Source organism: Mobula birostris, chromosome 15, assembly GCF_030028105.1.
Source record: "Mobula birostris isolate sMobBir1 chromosome 15, sMobBir1.hap1, whole genome shotgun sequence".
Taxonomy (NCBI): Eukaryota; Metazoa; Chordata; class Chondrichthyes; order Myliobatiformes; family Myliobatidae; genus Mobula; species Mobula birostris.
Window position 1 is genome coordinate 5856414 of NC_092384.1, and position 13144 is coordinate 5869557.

The 13144-nt window shown below is 42.5% G+C and overlaps 1 protein-coding gene across 8 annotated transcripts in view; it reads right to left on the reverse strand.

The window, feature by feature from the left end:
- hydin (HYDIN axonemal central pair apparatus protein) overlaps positions 1 to 8069 on the reverse strand; it is a 981559-nt gene extending 973490 nt beyond the window's left edge. For all 8 annotated transcript variants that reach the window (XM_072279252.1, XM_072279251.1, XM_072279249.1 and 5 more), the window contains exon 1: positions 7967 to 8069. The gene's annotated coding sequence lies outside the window, so the exon portion shown is untranslated. The remainder of the gene's footprint in view (positions 1 to 7966) is intronic.
- Positions 8070 to 13144: the final 5075 nt, after the last annotated feature.

Consider the following 13144-nt stretch of genomic DNA (forward strand, 5'->3'; position numbering starts at 1 on the left):
CTGTCCCTGAGCCATCCAAGTCTCTGTAATGGTCATAACATCATAGTTCCAAGTCCTGATCCATGCTCTAAGCTCATCCACTTTGTTCATGATACTCCGTGCATTGAAATAGACACATCTCAAACCATCAACCTGAGCGTATCCCTTCTCTATTTCTCTATTACCTGCCTATCCTCCTTCTCACACTGCCTCCAAGCTTTCTCAATTTGTGAGCCAAACACCCCTTCCTCCGTCTCTTCATTTTGGTTCCCACACCCCAGCGATTCTCATTCAAACTCTCCCCCAATAACCTTAGCAAATCTCTATGCCAGGATATTGGTCCCCCTCAGATTCAAGTGCAACTCATCCTCTTTGTACAGGTCACTCCTGCCCCAAAATAGGTCCCAATGATCCAGAAATCTGAATCCCTGCCCACTGCTCCAATCCCTCCACCTCACTCTATTCCTATACTCACTGTTGTGTGGCACAGGCAATAATCCCAAGATTGCTACATTTGTGGTCCCGCTTCTCAACTTTTTTTTAATCTGTTTTCAGGACCTCCTCCTTTTTCCTACCTATGTCATTGATACCAATATGTACCACAACCTCTGGCTGTTCACCTTCCCACTTCAGGTTATCGTGGACGTGATCAGAAACATCCCAGACCCTGGCACCTGGGAGGCAAACTACCAACCGTGCTTCTTTCCTGCGTCCACAGAATCGCCTGTCTGACCACCTAACTATAGAGTCCCCTATCACTGCTGCCAGTCTCTTTCTTTCCCTACCCTTCTGAGCCACAGGGCCGGACTCTGTACCAGACTTTGTTGCTTCTGCCAGGTAGGTTATTCCCCGAGCAGTACTCAAACAGGAGTACTTATTGTTAAGGGGACAGCCACAGGGGTTCTCTCTAGTATCTGCATCTTGCCTTTCCCTCTCCTGACTGTTACCTACTTATCTGTCTCCCGAGGCCCCGGTGTGCCTACCTGCCTATAGCTCCTCTCTATCTCCTCCTCATTTCCCTGACCAGACGAAGGTTATCGAGCTGCATCTCCAGTTCCCTAACCTGGTCCCTAAGGAGCTGCAGCTTGATGCAGATCTGGCCGTCTGGGAGGCTGGGAGTCTCCCAGACAGCCCACATCTGACTCCCAGTGCAGAAGACCAGCATCACAGATATACTTCCTATTCCTATTCTTTACAAGTAATTTACCTCGCCTCAACCCATTATCGACAAAGCCCTGTTGAGCCAAAGTCCTCCTACTCTGACTCCCTCTACTCTGTCGCCCGCTCCCCCGATGCCTTCTCTATAAAGCTGTCTTCTTTTTAAATTCTTCCCACCAGTCTAACTCACTGACGTCCACACGCCTGTGCAGTCGCTTCTCAATCAAACCCTGGACCTGGGTTATGTATGAAGAAAAGCAATGATGCTCATCCCCTGGAAAGCTCCACTTTGTATTTCTCTCCAGTGTGAAAAACAACTGTTCACTATCAACAGGAATTCTGCAGATGCTGGAAATTCAAGCAACACACATCAAAGTTGCTGGTGAATGCAGCAGGCCAGGCAGCATCTCTAGGAAGAGGTACAGTCGACGTTTCAGGCCGAGACCCTTCGTCAGGACTAACTGAAGGAAGAGTTAGTAAGAGATTTGAAGAGATTCAAATCTCTTACCAAGGTCAATCTGAGTGATCTGCTGTTAGTAATTTTGCAGTTCTCTAGTCCTCTAGCATCAGGCCCATCTTCAGATATTTAAATGACTATGACCAGTTCCTCTGTAGCTTCCCTCACGGCTCATCTTAAGTAGGTAACTCCTTCACTTTCATCATCATCATCATCATCATCAGGTGCCGTGCCCAGTTTGAGCTTTGACTGCCATGGCCCACACACTCCTGTTTTGAGTCAAGTGGATCATTGGTATTCATTTAAAATTTTCTGACTGCTGTCTCCATCATCATTTGTCTTTGTCTTCCTCTTGCTTTCTTCCCTTCAACCTTTCCCATAATTACCGTGCATTCTAACTCCTCTTTCCTAATCACATGTCCAATGAGGTTACGTTGCCTTTTCATGATCTCATACATTATTCCTCTTTTTGTGTTTGCTCTGTTCATGACATCCTCGTTAGATATTCATTTCGTCCATGATATTCTTTGCATCCTCCTCAAAAACCACATTTCTGATGCTACAATTCATTTCCTCATGCTACTAGATATTGTCCAACATCCTGAGCCATTTAACATAACTGGATAAACATAACAATTCAGTACTCTGAGGCGGATTGTCATGCCTAGTTTAGTATTGGTCAGTATATTCTTCATTCTCGTAAAGGTGTCTTTTGCCAACCCTATTCTTCTTTTGATGTCTAAGTCGCACCTGCCATCTGATGTCACCCAGCTTCTTAAGTAGCAAAAGTTCTTTACTTGTTTTATGTCTTCCCCATTTATTCTCAGCCTGCAGATAGGATTCTCCTTCTTTTTGGATATCACCATACATTCTGTCTATTATAGACCCATTTTTGCACTTTCTTCAACAATTATATCAATTAAGTTTTGTAGTTCTTCCTCTGTACTTGCAATTAACACAGTGTCATCTGCATATCTGAAATTATTGATGCTTTCACCGCCAACTTTGATTCCCAAGATGTCTCTTATTTTTTTTTAATATTGTTTCACTGTACACATTAAATAAATCAGGGGAGAAAACACACCCTTGCCTAACGCCGCTCTTGATTTTCATAAACTGACTGACTTCTCCATCTATTCTTACAGCGGCAGTTTGTTCCCAGTACAGATTTCTGATTAGGCGGAGGTCTTTTGAATCTAGATCTAGAGTTTTCTGTAATATTTCAAATAACTTACTGGACTTCACTTTATCAAATGCTTTTCTGTAGTCGATAAAACAAAGAAATCCTTTTGCACTTGAATAGCTGGTTCTAATAGTATCCTTAACATCAATATTGCATTTCTAGTACCTTTGTCTTTCACAAAACCACATTGTTCTTTGCCTTTTTCAGCTTGTACCTTACTTTTAGCTCTAGTCATCAAAATTCTTAGAAGTATCATTGATATGACTCATTAAACTTATGGTCCTATGCAATTCACATTCTATTGCTCCAGCTTTCTTAGGAAGAATGATAAATACTGATTTTTTCATCTCTTCTGGTATTATACCAGTCTCATAAATGTCATTGATTAAGTCAACACACATAAAAGTTGCTGGTGAACGCAGCAGGCCAGGCAGCATCTCTAGGAAGAGGTGCAGTCGACGTTTCAGGCCGAGACCCTTCGTCAGGACTAATTGAAGGGTCTCGGCCTGAAACGTCGACTGCACCTCTTCCTAGAGATGCTGCCTGGCCTGCTGCGTTCACCAGCAACTTTTATGTGTGTTGCTTGAATTTCCAGCATCTGCAGAATTCCTGTTGTTTATTGATTAAATCAGTATGTTTTTCAATTCCATAATCTTCAAGGGCAATAATTTGTTCTATTACTAATTCATCAGGACCTGCTGCCTGCTGCCTTTCCTTTCTTCATCTTATTTATTGCATTACAAACTTCAGATTTTAAAATACTTGGACCTTCAATATTTTTCTTAATTTCTGGTTTTTCACATCAATCGTCTTCAAACAATTCCTGAATATTCTCAGTTCATAATCTCATCTTTTTCCATGATAATGGTACCATCCTTTGCTATCAAACATCCACCTGAAGAACAGAGGAGCTTTTTACCAGTGACATTCTTGATTTGTTGATGTAACCTTTTTGGATCAGTAATAGGGATTCTTTCTATTTGCTCACATTCCTGGATTAACCATTCTTCTTTGGCTTTTTGACATAAGCTTTTAACTTTTTTATCTAAGGATTTATATTCTATAGGATTTACTTTCTTCCGTCTCCTTTCTTCCATTAGATTTTTAATTTCATCTGTCATCCATTTATTCTTTGTGCTTTTTTTCTTTTTTAGGAATCACTGACTTTGCTGATTCTACCAAGGCATCCTTTAGAGAGTTAAATTTCATTTCTATATGATTGCTATCATCTTCAACAGATTGTATTTCTAGACTTTGAAATCTATTCCTTACTTCAATTGTAAATTTTTGTCTTAAGTTTTCTTCTTTAATTAATTGCAAGTAGTCAAGGGATTGTTCAGGTTTTTGCTTCAGGACTAACTGACATGACATACTACTGGGTTATGGTCACTATTACAGTCTGCACCTGGATATGTTTTGCATTGAGTCACTGAGTTTCTAAATCTTTGGTATTCGTAATGACCTGATTATTCATTTCGCACCACACTACCCATTTCTCACCTCTTTCATTTCCTTCCCCTAGTCCAAATTTTCCTATGGTATTTCCATCAGCACCTTGTCCTACTTTAGCATTTAGATATCCATTAAACAACAACAATATCTTGAGATTTGCATCCATTCTTTGCTTGTTCAAGCTCGTCATAGAATTTATCTATATCTTCATTTGTTCCATCTGTTGTTGGTGCATATACCTGTATAATTGCTAAATCAAATGGTTGTCCTCTGACTCTAACAAGGAGCACTCTTTCTGATATTGCCCAATGTCCTAAATCACTTTTTGCCATGCTTTCATCCATAAGAATTCCTACTCCATTAGTATAGGATGTTCCACAAGAATAAACTAGTGTTTTATTTCTAATCTGACATGTTCCAGCACCTATCCAACGAACTTCACTAATTCCCATGATGTTAATCTTTAGTCTTTCCATTTCATTTATCACATTGTCCAATCTTCCTGCTTGATATAGGGTTCTTACATTCCAATTGGCAATAATTTTCTTTTGTGTTACTTAAATTTTATGAGCAGTAGCTTGATGATGGTCGGGGATCCCCTGCTGACCAGAATCAACCCTACCGAGCTATACATCTTCAGAGTTGTCTTGAAGATCCTCTTGACGCTGTTGTTGTGTGATACATTTTGTAAGTTTGACCATGGTTTTCTTAGCAATTTGCAATGGTGGTTTGCCATTGCCTACCGTTGGGTGAACTGAAGAAATCACAATTTCTCTTCTCAAATGTTCATCCACCTGTACTATAGCTGTTGACATTTGAGGTCGTAGCTCATCCACCTCCTTCGTCATAAGTTCAGTTACTGAACCTGCCGGATCTGCCGTTGGCCTTTGCTCGTATCCTGAGCAGGAACCCTTGCAGGTGCTGCCGTTCCGGGTCAGAGCGGCCCTGGGACCCCGCTTTCCCCAAAGCTCTGTAAGTCCCCAATCAGAGCCTCATCACCTGTTGCAGTTTAGAGTCATACCCAGGACTGTCCTTCACTTTAAGTACAACTAACTTTTCTGGTACCTCTTTCATTCTTTAGCCCATTCAAAATACCATTTCTGATGCTGAATTCAGCAGCATCTTCCTGCTTGATAAAGATCAGTAAAGTACTCAATAAGCATCTCAACATTGCCCTATCTCTAGTTTGGGGCCTGATCATCATCCACCTACAATCTTAGTTACAATCTTTTGCATCCTCCCTTTTCCCCTCTTTTAATTTTATATAAAGAGCAATGTTCATCCTTATACTACCAGCCCATCATGTGTGATAACCCTTTCTTTCTGCTTCATCATCATGGGACTCTGCTCCATCAAGGGCATCCATAGTTCAGTTAGCTTTTAGCTGCAACTCTGATTTTCTACTTGCCCATGCCAGATTTATAGTTATTATTGTGTAATTTTCCTTCTCCAATAAACTATTTTGAGTTGATATCCATGTCCAATTTAAACCTTATGATAATATGATCACCACTGCCACTGACACTTACTCCACTTGAGCCATAACCAAAACCAGCAATGCCTCCCTCCTCCTTGGGATGGAAACGTGCTATTCCAGAAATTTTTCCTGCATATCTCCTTTGCCTGACACCATCCAAAAGCAAAGACGGGCACTTCATCCACAATAGAAATATTCTCTCCTCGCACCGCATACCATGTATACAATGTGTATACAATGAGCATCATCTAGAAAATCCACAACAACTCTCCAAGGCTTCTTCAACAACATTTCCCAGATTTGCACCCACTATGCCTATACGAAGCAAAGCCAACAGACACAAAGGAAAACTACTAACTACAAATTTCTCTGAAAGTCACACATCCTCAAGATAATTATATAGCCATCTCTTCTTTCCCACTGGTTCTAAATCCTGTAACTCAACTGTGCCCAACCTGGGGTCCATGGAACCTTGCTTAATGCTATTGGTCCAGGGCATCAAAAAGGTTGGGAGTCCCTGCAACAGCACTGTGGCAGAGTTAGAATGTTTTCTTCAACAACTGGAAGTGCTGCAATTTAAGTTAAGTGCTAATTAACATAACTATAATGAGGAAGTAGAGCTTCTAGGTTTATGATAAGGGGTTGAACAAAACAACTATTGTTTGAATTCCAGCAAAGTTCCAAGAAAAAATATGCAGATCCCAAGAAAGGGCATGTTTCACTGGAGGAACATAATAAACAAAAGTTCAAGTTAGTGCTTCAGAATTGTTCTTCAGCATAAATGGACTAAATGAAGGATAGTAAGCATGATGCCCTTATCTCATGTCTTGTTCCTGTTTGTTGGTGATTGTTTCACGAACAGATAGTTTTTAGAGTTGTGCTGGAAAAGATTTACCAATCTGAGATAGGATACTTAAACCAGCAGTAGCAGTGTGATCACTCAAGTTGAGTATAATGTAGCCTATGGACTTGTCTATTAGTGGGTCCTCAAGTGGCTGTCTAGGCCGATCCAGGGATCCGGGACCCACAGATTCTGGAATAGTGTGGGCAAGAGTAAGAGGTGGCTGAGGTTAATGATTAGGTCTTTTGGCTCAGAAGACTCTGCTGCCTGCAGCTTTAATTCTCAATTACACTCCCATCTGACCTATTGATCCATGGTGTTTTGTACTGTTACAATGAGACCCAGCACAAGCACGAGGAACATTTTCTTATCTTCCATCTCAGCATATTGGGGCCCTCTGGACTCCTGATTTCCACAACTTCAGGTCCAATGTCTGTCTGCATCAATGGTCTAACGGTGATATCGGTTCAGTTTGCTTGTTTTTATTTTGCCCTTCTTTTTCTCTCTGGGAGTGGAGGATATTCTCAGACTCACTTGTTGCATATGTCCTCCTGCTCTGTATTTTGCATCCCCTACATTATTTTGTCTGTGTTCTCACTCTCAACTGTTCCCATTCACTCACTGACCAGTTAACTATTTTGTGTCTTAACCCCATGGTTATCCCGTCTTTGCCCAATCAGAGATGCCCCTCTCTTCCATCCTCACTGCAACTTCATTTGCCTCCTTCCCAGTTCTGACAAAGGATCTCCAACCTACACCTTTAACTCTGTTTCTGTTCTCACAGATACAACCTAGTCTGCAGAGTATTTCCAGTATTGTCATTTTTATTTTGGGCATATCATGCTAAATGGTACCAGATGTGTGTCTGTTTTATTCTGTAACATTTGCACTGGCTGTAAACTCTCTTTGAGCCTATAAACTACTCCTTTTTCTACACCCCTACAAACCAAAATGCACTAACAAGTAAAAACGTTCATGACAGTATCTTTGGCAGGCAGACTGCAAGAGTGGAGCTCACCACCAGCTTCAAGATAATCGGAAAATAAATTTTGGCCTTAGAGTGACTCCCACGACCTGCTTGTTTTGTTTGACTCCTTGTACTTGATATGCCACTTCTCACTACGTGTTCACATTGTTGTAATATTTCCCGAAAGAGCATCTTCCGGCGTTTTCTTATTAGATCATTTTCCGACAATCATACACTACATCCTCCCCCAAAAAGTTTTTTTTGAAAAGTGAAAACTACTTCGATCCCCCGCAGACCCGACTAGACCTGTTTAACAGGCTGCCCTTGCGCTGGGAGTCAGCTGGAGAACGGGTGGTCAGCAGCGCGCTTCTACTCCCATCCTCCATCCAGCCGCTGTCCCCTCTGGGTATTCCTCCCCTCTCCCCTCAGCTTCGGGGCTGTGGGTCACTCACCGAGACCTGGGTAACAGTCATGCCCCTCCACAAGTCAGGTCGGACGCCGCTTCCACCACTTTCGTCAATCTCCCTCCGATGGCGGCCCGGCGACAGCCGCTGTTACTCATCACCATGGCAACGCCGGCAGACGCTTTCACACTCCAGTAACAAGTCTTTCCATTAGCCAGCCGAGGTTTTCACTACCGCGCCAAACTCTCACCATGGCAACGAGAGCCGAGCTCGCTAGGGTGGGCGAGGGAGCGGAGATAGGCTGGTGCAAACAGACACCGGGGTCTATCTCCTCGTTACCTTATTGTCTTATGAGGAAAGGTCGAACGAGCTAGGCCTTCTCACTGTGGGGTAAAGAATTTAATAAAAGGCGACCTCATAGAGGTCTACAAGATATAGATCGAGTGGATAGCTAGAGACTTTTTTTCCAAGGGCTGAAATGGCTGATACAAGGGAGGCATAACTTTAAGGTGATTGGAAAGTGTATAGTGCGATGCTAGAGGTAAGTGTCTTCACACGTGAGTGGTGGGTGCGTGGAATACCCTGCCAGGGGTGATTACAGATAGAGGCAGATACATTTAAGAAACTCTTAGGCACATGGATAATAGAAAAATGGAGGATTATGTAGGCAACACCTACAAAATGTTGGAGGAACTCAGAAGACCAGGCAGCGTCTATGGCAAAGAGTTGACTTATTTGGTAGTCGACTATTTTACTCTTTTTCATAGATGCTGCCTGGCCTGGTGAGTTCCTCCAGCATTTTGTATGTGTTGCTTGGATTCCCAACATCTGCAATTATTCTTCATGATTATGTAGGAGGGAATGGTTAGATTGATAGAGTAAATTAAGAGATCAGCACAATATTGTGGCTGAAAGGCCTGTAACGTGCTGTACTGTTCTATGTTCTAATCACTTCTATCACATCTTTTCAGACCCCTGTTTATTACATTCTACAACTGACAAATTAACCCACACTAAAAGAGAAATCTATAAGTGCTGGAAATCCAAACAACACACACAAAATGCCGGAGGAACTCAGCAGGCCAGGCAGCATCTATGGAAAAGAGTAAACGGTCAATGTTTCGGGTCAAGACACACACTGGTCGCCACAACACACACAAAATCTGCTGAAGGAACTCCGCAGCACCTGTGTGGGGTGGGGCACCAGGACTGAGAATAGAGGGCCACTAAAAAGAGGAGAGGGAGTGATCAGCAATGAGCTGATGGGAGCAGGTGGCAGAGGGTTAATTTGGGACACTGAGGCAGCTGGAGGCAAGTAAAGGAAAAGAAATGGGTATACAAAACAACAGAACAAAAGGCTCTGATAAATAAAGAAGATAATAAAGGGAATGACTGGGTGTGAAGTGAAGGGCAGAATAAATGGATGTGGCAGAGTATCCGGTGAGCAAAGTACATATGTGGGTGGTAAGGTGTATGGAACCAGCAAAGGAATGAATGTGGGTAACAGAGGGGCTGAAAGGAGGGGGGAGGGAACAAAAATATAAGGTTGATCAGGAAGAGATGTACACAAACAGTTGAGGCTACATGAAATTGGAAAATTCCATGTTCATATCATTGGGTTGCAGACTACCCAGGTGGAATATAAGATGTTGATACTCTGGTTTACACTGGGCCTCACCCAGTAGAAGAAGCAGCAAACAATCTGATGGAGGAATTCAGTGGCCGAGCAGCTTCTGTGGGAGGAAAGGAACTGCCAACATTTCAGATCAAAACTCTGCTTCAGGACTCGGTAGAAATGATGTGGTTGTGTTGGAGATAGTACAGAGGAGTTTTACCAGTATATTGTCTGGACTTTACTTAGAGGAGATCTGCGAAATTTGTTGCCACAGAGGGCTGTGGAGCTCAGGTCATTGGATGTAATACGGTAGAGATTGATAGGTTCTTGATTGATAAGGATATTAAAGATTACAGGGAAGAATAAGTTTTGTAAAGAGTATGGAAGATAGCGTAAATAGTCAATTTTTTTCCTCCAAAGATCGGGGTATCCAGTGAAACTGGTCACTGCAGTGTACTGTGAACATTCCCACATCTGATCTAATGACAGATAAAGTAGTTGAAGTGCTCTGAAACAACTTAACCAGCCACCCTTGTAAATTGACTGAACTAACAGCCATAAACTTTGTCATTCGTGCTAGATCCGGCTTAATCTTGTGGAAATTTTCTCCTGGATTATCGCTGAGTTCTGTTTAATTAGTGCGACACCCGGTGAACTGTGACAGAGTACAAAATTCAAAGTAATTTTATTATCAACGTACATATATGTCACTATATACAACTGAGATTCACTTTCTTGCAAGCATGCATAGTAAATACAAGCAATACAATAGAATCAATGAAAGACCGCACCCAACAGGGCAGACAAACAACCAATGTGCAAGAGACATCTGTGTAAATAAAAAAGAGAAAAATAATAATAATTAAAGAATAAATATCGAGAACATGAGATGAAGAGTCCTTGAAAGCGAGTCCATAGATTGTGCAAATGGTTCAGTTATTCCCTCTGGCTCAGGAGCCTGATGGTCGAGGGGTAATAACTGTTCCTGAACCTGGTGGTGTGGTTCCTGAGTCTCCTGTACCTTCTTTCTAATGACAGCAGTGAAAAGAGAGCATGGCCGGGGTGATGGGAATCCTTGATGGTGGTGCTGTTTTCCTGCAACAGCACTCTATGTAAATGTGCTCAGCGGTGGGGAAGGCTTTATCCGTGATGGACTGACTGTGTCCACTACTTTTTGTAGTAATTTCCATTCAAGGGCATTGGTGTTTCCTGATCAGGCCTTGATGCAGCCGGTCAATACACTCTCCACCACAGATCGTATAGAAGTTTGTCAAAGTTTTAGACTTTCTGCTGAATCTCCACAAACTTCTGAGGAAGTAGAGGAGCTGCCTGCTTTCTTTGTAATTGCACTTACAGCTGGGCCCAGGGCAGATCTTCTGAAATGATAACACCGAGAAATTTAAAGCTGGATGTGGAATCACAACTCTAAAACTCAGACTACTTATCTCCATTTGGATGAGGTTGAAAATTCAGTCATCCTGATGCAATACAACCTGAACTTTGTTCAGGTTATTACTGAGTAAATATTTGTTACACATTATCGACAGCATCGACTGGACACAACATCTACAACACCTCTATCACTTTGCTGTTAACTGAGAATAAGTTAAAATCAGGCAAAAAGATTCGATTAGACATCGTACATTTTCTGGACAGGGCTTATCTGGGGCAATTCTCTGATTGAAACCAATGTTATAATTGGAATAGAGCTAAGTTACAGAGTATTCCAAGCATTTTAATCTGTTATTTCAGATATCCAGCGTCTGCAATAGACGGTGCTGATCATTGTGACCTATTGTGTATGGACGGATGGATCTATGACAATTTCATTTACAAGGTCAAGTAATTTCTCTTCCCTTCCCCCACCCCTCCACCCTTTCCATTTGCTGCATCTCTCAGCACCTGAAATTGATGTGTTTTGGCAGCTCTGTCCGTCACAAATTTGCCAACAATTAGTGTAGTGAAGGTGCTACTGAGTACTGAACTAATTGTTCGTAATCAGTGTCGAAGTCCCTCACCCAGAGAATATTCTGTGTCTTTCCTGTGCATCTTAGTATTCAACACAAAGTGTACTGACTGTAAGTGTGTGTGTGTGTGTGTGTGTGTGTGTGTTTGGGTTGGGGGTGATGCATTGCATTAAGTGCTAATCAGCAAGAGATTTACTTGCAAATGTGTCAACTACTGTTCTAGGCCTTGTTCTCAAATCAATGGATGTTTAATAAAAAAAACTTCTACATTACCATCTGCAGTACTATTCCCTGTTGCTGAACGCCAACTGTGTATAACTGCTGTATTCATAGAAAATGCAGATGTTTTCTATGTTTTTCTAAATCACAGGCACCTTCCCCAAAGAGTCAAATCAGATTCGGATTCATTTATTTCTTATATGCACATCGAGACATGCAGTGAAATGTATCATTTATGTTAAAACCTAAGGTCGTGCTGTGGGTAGACCACCAATGTCGCCACACATTCCAGTGCCAATATGGCATGCCAAAATGTTCAGCAGAACAACAGTAACCAAACAACAACAGAAAAACAAGCCTCTTTTCTCCTTCTATCCCCTCATCCACCCACTCACACATACAGAGTCCTCCAACCCCAGGGCAGACTAGGCCTGCAGCCTCCGTTGGACTCACAGACATCAGGCCCTGACTTCACCGATGGACCCATGGACCCAGGGCTTCGGTCATCAGGTCTCAACTTCCAGACATCCAGTCGTTCTTTTGGCTTTGACCTTTGGTATTGACTACATGTCTCGCCGATGACAGGACCCCAAACTCCAGGCTCACCGACTCACATACCTAGGGAGCCACTGGCATTCATTCCACCCGCCTGCACGACCTCCGATCCTGCTGATCCCATGGGGTTCTCGTTAATCTGGTTTGGGCAGCGGAGAGCATCAGTCCTTAACGTCTCTGGTCTTCGTCCATTGCACTTGCTGGTCCAACATCCTTTCACGGTTATCCTTCTTCCACATTGTCGCAGATCTTAGAACGCAGAGTGCGGGGGGAAGGCCTAGTCTCTGGCCCGACCTCTAACTCCGCTCATCCCTGTCCCTAAACTATAACCTGACCCCTAATTCCCCTCTCTGTCCCCACGACTATCCCTACGAACCTAAGACTGAACCACGACCATGACAGATAGAGTTGCCAACTGTCCCGTATTAGCCAGGACATCTCGTATATTGGGCTAAATTGGTTTGTCCTGTACGGGACCGCCCTTGTCCCATATTTCTCCCACTAAAGTAGAGCGTTCCTATGAAACCGTTTGTAAGCCGAAATAGTGTAAAGCGCAGAAGCAATTACCATTAATGTATATGGGAAAAATTTTTGAGCGTTCCCAGACCCAGAAAATAACCTACCAAATCATACCAAATAACACATAAAACCTAAAATAACACTAACATACAGTAAAAGCAGGAATTATATGATAAATACACAGCCTATATAAAGTGGTAGTAATGTACGTACAGTGGATCAGAATCGGGAAAATTAAGCCAAAACTGATTTGTACAAAAAAATTGGCATGTACACGCATGTGCACACAGGTGCCCGCACAAGGCTTCATGGTTATGGTAGTCCTTCTCAGGGTAAACACAAGTGTCTCGT